This window comes from Alosa pseudoharengus, unplaced genomic scaffold (assembly GCF_046254945.1).
Source record: "Alosa pseudoharengus isolate Yale_2024_CS ecotype anadromous, Long Island Sound unplaced genomic scaffold, YU_APseudo_1.1 YU_APseudo_1.1_scf_19, whole genome shotgun sequence".
Classification (NCBI taxonomy): domain Eukaryota; kingdom Metazoa; phylum Chordata; class Actinopteri; order Clupeiformes; family Clupeidae; genus Alosa; species Alosa pseudoharengus.
This window is the reverse complement of record NW_027468657.1, coordinates 36,837,406-36,845,296: the sequence shown is the minus strand read 5'-3', so window position 1 is coordinate 36,845,296 and position 7,891 is coordinate 36,837,406.

The window sequence follows — 7,891 nt, the reverse complement described above, 5'->3', positions numbered from 1 at the left end:
TTGAAAACACCAATTTGACTTGTCTTATGCAAATCCTTCTTTTTTATTTTCCACCCTGAACATGGGCAAAATGCCTCATATATGTTTTATATAGAGTCACCACACTGCCACCTGTGGTTGTATAGAGTAACCTGTGGTAGCTCTATACAGTACAAAACATATTGATGTCAATGGTGCATTTTGCCCATGTTCAGGGTGGAAAGTGAAAAAGAAAGATTTGCATAAGACAAGTCAAATTGGTGTTTTTAAAAAGAAAAGATCATGGAGAATAAAGAAAAAATATTTAAAAATTCTTTATATATTCCCACAAGGTGTTTGGGTGCTCTAAAAATGAGAACCAAAACGATTTTTTAGACTTGTAAGGTCTGCTGTTCAGACCCTGAAGGAATTTATTTTCTGTTCATTGTTTTTTGTGAGAGTGTTTCTACTTATCTCAGTAAGGAAAATAAATCAAGAGCCTATGTTGAGTACAAATATGTCTTCTGAAGGCTTAAACAGAGCCCAGCCAAAAACTCCAATAAAATGTGTATCAACTTTGAGGGACAGCTATGACCATGCAGGATTATCCAGACCAAATGTGACGATTTTGCTACATACTATTCCTATTTATGTACCAGCATGCAAAATTTGAGCCTCCTACATGGTTTAGTTCTTGCGCTGTGGGCTTACACCCCCCTCCCCCTGTGAAACTGGCTGTATCTTGGAAAGTATTGATCTTACATAAGAGTAATTTTACAGTGTGTCTCCTGGGTAACATAGGTACACCTGGTAATTTTTTCAGAATTTTTTGAGACCTAAGTGCGTGGGCCCTGGTTGAATTGATGTGGAATGACCCAGTAGGCCTGCTGAGGAGGATCTCAGTGAGCGGGCAGGGGTGTAAACTTCCAGGACATCAGTGAGGTAGGTGGGGGTATAATTGTGTAGGGCCTTGTAGATTAGAATAGATTAGATTAGATTAAACTTTATTGTCATTGTGCAGAGTACAAGTACAGAGACAACGAAATGCAGTTTGTGTCTAACCAGAAGTGCAAAAAAGCAGAATGTGATATAAAAAATAGTTGGTGCATAGACAGGAAAAAAGGTATAGGGCAGTGTAGACAGAAGTATACAGTTGTTTTCAGAAGGTGGTTTAGAGTATTATAAAGTATGTGCAGTGTATTAGCAGTAACTTTATAAGAGCAGAATAAATGGCTATGTAATATGAACAATATATGAACAACATGTACATATATGTGCAATGTAGTGGCAGTACCATTGTAGTAGTAGTAAGAACAATATAGATGTAGTGTATTAGAATATATTACAGAAAAACTGAATAAATATGGATTTTTAGTATTAACCATATAAACAGATATGTACAGTATGTACAGCTATGTGCAGTGTGGTAACAGTACCATTGTAGTACAGTAACATTATAATAGTATTAAGAATAAGTATTATGTATAAGTGTAATTACAGTATGTACATTTGTAAATAAATAGACACTATGGATGTGATAGGGTAGTGCAGTTGTGTGTGTGTGTGTGGGGGGGGGGGGTGTCCGCCTCCTTGTTGTCCCTGTCAAGGCTGCCATGGTCGTGGACACCTGAACAGGCACAGGCAAGGAGGCATCAGGTGGGGAGGGGGGTGATGGGGGGCTTAGTTCGTTGGATGTCACCGGGATGCAGAGCTAGAGATTAGTAGGGTGACAGCAGCAGGACAGAAGCTTCCTCTGAACCTGCTGGTTCAGGTGCGGAGAGACCTGTACCGCCTCCCTGAGGGAAGTGGGGTCTGTGGTTGGGGTGAAAACAGTCTTTGATGATGTTGCGCGCCTTATGCAAGCATTGCTTGTCCTGGATGGCCTCGATGGAGGGGAGTGAGGAACCGGTGATGCGTTGATCAGTTTTCACCACCCTCTGCAGTGCTTTGACGTGTTGCCTGAACACCATCCGTATGGACCACAGAGCGGTAGCACAAAACCAATACGTCTTACAAGGCGAAAACGCAGAAAGGCTAGATTCAGCGCTAGCTATTAAGGTAATCTATCTAGAAAATATGATTAGGCAAATTAGGAAAGAAACTGACCAGGAATTTAATCGTAATGTTAAACCAATGACTTTGCAACCTACTCTTGAATTAAGTTCACCTGAAAGTGTGGAAGTGAATGAATGTGCTGTAACAGATGTTGAACAATGGGATTACTAAACCAGATTACCCTGACCTCAGAAATACTTGATGATTATTGAATGTGAATAAAAGAATGGAAAATGAGCCATAACTGCAAACAATGACCTCATAATAAATAGTAATGTGTGATGAATGAAATGTATCAATACAAGTACTTTAGTAGCCTGACATTGTAAAGTTTAGGGAATTATGTACTTAGGGAATTGGACTGTATGTCTCAAATCTGTGAAATATGTAAAGTGCCTTAAACTGTTTAAATGAATGTATTCAGATTGCATTGTGTGAAGAGTTAATGCCATACGTGTTTGTAACTTGTTAAAATGCAACCGAACTCTCTTGATGACTGTAAAAGTGTACATTGCTACATGTAATTTGTCACATTGTTATAATTGTTGTTGAATGTAAACTGTCGGTGTAACTTCTGGAAATGATCTGTAAACCTGCGGTACTGAATGTAATGTTAGCATCTCCGAAATGTAACCCGGAGAAGTAATGTGTGTCATTTTAAATTGATGTGACTTCTAGAATGTATTAGCTACCGTGAGAATATTCCCAGCTACCGTGGGAATATTCCCAGCTATTGTGGGAACCTTCTAGAAGGTTCTAAACTGTCGTGGGAAAGATTGATTTGCCTTAGGAATGTGTGGGGGAGGATTAGTCTACCTAGTATAAATAGGGGTCGAACTAAACGAACGGGGCTGCTGCTTCTTCTTTTTTCCTTCCTTCAACTCGTTGGGTTTTTGCTTTATGATGTCGCGTGCGGTTGTTAGAATTCGTCCTCCGAAATTCGTTGAGAAGCAAAGTGTTGGACGTCGTGCCAGGCTGAGTCGCGGACCGAAACTCCGTGGAACCTGTTGCAGATATCAGACCTGCTACTCCGACAGGGAGTGACTACAGAATGACAATCAGCTGATTTTTCCCCTTTTTGAGGACTTACTTTTTCCCTTATATTCTCTTTTTCTCCAGTTGTGGATGTAGCCTACCCTGGAAATCCAGAGTTCTCGCGAGAGCACAATTTGAATTGTGCCCGCAAGATACTCTGGCCCCGAACAATGATCCAAATTTGCGGCTTTGGCCGCTACAATAAAGGATTTAGATTTGGCTTTTCAACTAAAAGAGGACCAAATCGTTCCTTTGCAAGAACTGGATACGTCACACCGTGAATTGTTGTAATTGGTCGTAGCGTTATCCAACTGCGTGCAGTGAGAGTTTCAAATGCATGCTTGGTGCCGCCCCTCGAATTGGGCCATTTTCATTACTCGTGGCCAGACCCTTAATCTGAAAGATTCCAGGGTCTGGTTTACCAGGCTAGATGTAGCCTACAATTTTGATTGTATTCTCTTTTATTATTTGTGGATTTACTAATTTTTCCTATTTTGTGGATTTACTCTTTTTACATTTTCTACAACATTGTAACCTGCAAGTGGATATTACGCCACATTTTGTAACATCACCAAAGTGCTGAAAAGTAAAGAACTCATTTAACCTTGGCATCCAATTCTTCAAGCAGTATTTTTGTATTTTCTTGGTTTTTCTACGAATTCCAGCAGGAGGGTAAGATAACTTGACTCTTCTGTGGTTATTCATCTGCTCTGTCTAAGACTCGGGTTAGTTGGACTTTAGTACTGCAGGACGGTAATAAAATCTCCATCCTTATAAAACCTGAGCGAGAAGTAGCCTATAACCTGTGTCTGTAGATAATCTCTAGGGTCAAACATCTTTGCACGTTAGCCAACTGTCCGAGACCTAGGCGTAGCTGCTCCTTATTTTATAGCATCCCAAAAAATCCTCTACGGATCAACTTCCAAGGGGGATATTTATATAAAATAGGAGTAATAGGTTATCTGCGCCGCAGAAGGAAGACGTGCAACTTCGCTCGACAGTAGGTCCCTGCTACCTGCAATAACCTCTTGGGGGTATCGTGGGTCCTAACTGCCTAGGCCTAGTGTTACGTCTGAGAAACGTCTGACGTTGACTAGGTTCTGGGGGTTACCTGCAGGGGGCAACACAGCCTTCCGGTCATGGGTAGAGCAGTTGCCATACCAAACTGTGACACAGTTGGTGAGGATGCTCTTGATGGTGCAGCGGTAGAAGTTCACCAGGATCTGAGGAGACAGATGGACCTTCTTTAGTCTCCTCATAAAAGAAGAGACGCCAGGATGTATGCCAGGAGCAGGACTTGAAACATATTCTGTAGGCAACTGGAAGCCAGCAGTTGCATAAGCAATGGTGTTACACTAGTTGATTTGGAGCCTATTATAATCCTAGCTGTAGAATTCTGAATCAGTTGGAGCCGATGGAGTAGCTTATTAGGGATTCCAGACAAGATGGAATTACAGTAATCAAGGCGGGATGTCACATACGCATTTACAAGGACTTCTGCACTCTGCTGAGTGAGCACTGGGCGAAGCCGTGCAATGTTCCTTAGATGGAAAAAGGCACTTTGAGACATTCTGTTTATGTGCCACTATTGTCCAGTATGACATCAAGGCTCTTGACCTGGTTGGAGCAAGGGATGGTGCTGCCATCTACACAAAGAGTGAAAGGTTCCATCTTAGCAAGAGCTGATTTGGAGCCAACCACTAGCAGCTCAGTCTTACTGCTATTCAGCTTCAAGTAGTTTTGTGTCATCCTCAAGTTTATGTCATGGAGGGAGGCAGTAATTGCAGCTGGCGGAAGAGTGGCAGTGGGTTTTGTAGATAAGTAGAGCTGGGTGTCATCAGCATAGCAGTGAAATTGAACACCATGTTGCCTGAGGATAGTGCCAAGTGAGAGAAGGTAGATAATAAACAACAGAGGGCCCAACACAAACCCCTGGGGCCTTTTGTCAGAGCACTATTCTCAGACCTGCAAATCAGCATTTGTACATACTGTTTCCTTCCAGAGGGATAGGAGGTGAACCACTGGTGAACACTGCCCCGCACTCCAATATTGGCTAAACATTCCAGGAGAAGAGGGTGGGAGATGGTGTCAAAGGCTGCTCTGAGATCAAGGAGAATCAGAATGGAAATAAGTCCATCAGCAGCTGCACAGTGGAGGTCATTAGTAATCTTAATCATGGCCGTTTCAGTACTGTGCATAGGACGAAATCCAGACTGGAACGGCTCAAAGAGGTCATTGTCCTTCAGATGATCCTGGAGTTGAGTTGCCACTATCTTCTCAAGAAATTTGGAGAGAAAAGGCAAGTTGGAAATAGGCCTGTAGTTGTTGAAGTTGTCAGAATCCAATCCAGGTTTTTTCAGCGTTGGTCTGACAATAGCAGTTTTAAAGGATGGTGGTACAGTGCCAGAGAGAAGAGAGGTGTGAAATAGTGATGTAATCATCGGAGCAATAGATGGCAGGCAGCTCTTAACCAGCATGGTTGGAAGAGGGTCCAGCTGACAGGTGGAGGAATTGCACTTTTTGATGAGGCCACAGATGGTACTTTCAGCAGGGAGATTGAATTCACAGAGTTCATTGATGGAAGATGAGCCCAGAGTGCTCAGTGAGTATAGTTGTTTCAACTGAGTAATTGAACATTCTAATTGCTGGTGGATTGCCTCAATTTTGGTATTGAAAAAGTTCAGGAAGGCTGAGCAGCGTTCATCAGAGAGTTCCTGGTGGGTGATGTTATCAGGTGGCTTAAGGAGGCCATTAACAGTAGAAAAGAGAGCCCTGGTGTTTCCTTGTCCTTCACTGATTATCTTTGCATAGTATGACGTTTTTGCAACACAGAGTGCTTCTAGCTCTTTGGGTATGAATTTGGTAACTCTAGCGGACTATTTGAACACTAAACATATCGGAGGTGTTAATGTTGAGTTGCTCAAGTCTAATTTTTTTGACGTAATCACTCCTTTGATGTATTGCTATTGTCTATCCAAAGTAAAATGCCTGTTGCAAAGTTAACTGATGGTCAAATAACCAAAAATCCAATTGTTTGCACCTCCAAGTGGTCTGTGACGTAGGCATCTGTGACGTATCACCTATTTAAATTGCTAATATTGGACCTTTATTTTGTTAGGATTTATTTGTATATGTAACAGATCATGCTAGACATAATTTTAGCGGTAAACGCAAGATGACCCTGAATATTTGAAGTATGATATGGATTCACTTATTATAAAGAGATACGTATTAGTTATTGATATTAATTGTGGCTTCCGTCACATCTGTCCGGAAAGTTCTGTAAATTTGTTTTGTTGCTTGCTTCCCAGCAAGCCCCTGACATTCCGGGAACATTCCCTAAAGGTTAGCTGAAGGTCCTTTAGAAAACTTTCTGAGGACGTCCTCTAAAACAGTGTTTCCCAACCTTTTTTCCTTGAAGGCCCCCTTGCCTGTGACAAGCCAGAGCCCCCTACCCAAACTCCTAACCGCATACACACACTGTAATAAAGTGACTAGGCTTCACGGTTAACTTAAATGTTTTTATTCCGTTCCAACTTCAGGCATCCTCTACATCACTTTCTAGCATCCTGTAGATCACTTGCTGACCTGACTCACTGGACCCCCTAGTGGTTCTGACTGCCTAACATTCACGATGCAACATTCCCTCCCCCCCATAGTCCACAAAGATTTTTTTTCATTTTTTTTCAAACAATGAACAACAAACTCTAACTACGAGGTAGGGGTTGACTACCCTCCTCGAGACACCTACGGGGTTTATTCTGCCCCAGAAAGGACATAATCCTTGAGATAAGTAGGTGCCTTCCTAACTCTCATTTGATGACGCCCACCCTCCTCCAGACACTGTTCAGGGGGTGCTTGCTCAACAGTCTCTGGTGCCCGATGCTCAGGCTCTGCCAGAGGTGGGCCCGTCGGATCCACCGGTAAACTTTCTTGTTGGAGACTGGTGGGCTAAGTCAGTTTCTGATCATACCGTGGACGAATTTGATCCTGATGTCGTCTTACCAGCTTACCATCCTGTGTTTTCACCTTCCATGATACTGGTCCCGTCCTCTCCATGAGCATGGCCGGAATCCACTTTTGGCCCGAGTACCCTCTCACATAGACTGGGTCAGACTGTGTGAACGCCCGGTCATGCTGGTCATGATATTCTTTTTGTGTGGCCTGTTTCAGTCCAACTTTGTCAGCTAGTGACGGCCGCACTAAATCTAACTGAGTCCTGATTCTCCGGTTCATGAGAAGCTCAGCAGGTGTGACTCCAGTGGTGGTCTGAGGGGTTGATCGATACTTAAACAAGAATCGGGATAGCTTGGTCTCCACACTCCCCTCCCCCATCTTCTTTATTCCGTCCTTGAACACGCGCACAGCGCGCTCTGCAGCAGTAATGCTGTAGTTACGTGTTTTATGCCGTTTTTCTGTAGGAATTGTTTGAACTCAGCACTGACCATGCTTTCATCTTAGAAACTCCTGGATGGGCTTCATGCAACTCTTCAATCATGGTCTGTCTCCCTTGAGGTGGTATTACCACTCTACTCCCCCACAGTATGCACCCATCCTCCACGCTGAGTTCATGTTGTCGTTTCACATAGTGCTGCATTTTAGGGTCTGTGCACACATTTGGCCAAGAGCCTTGCATGAGCCACTGCTGTATTCTGGACAGTACATGGTCTCTCCGAGTCCAGTCCCGAATCTGCTTGACTTGCAGCGGTGTGCCATTCATGTGTTCCAGGAGCATCACCACCTCCCCTTCTCTGTGTGTGACCATGGGTGTGCTTGGCAGCGGAAGCCTGCTCAGAGCATCTGCATTCCCATGCTTTGAGCCCTCCTTGTACTCCAAGGTGTA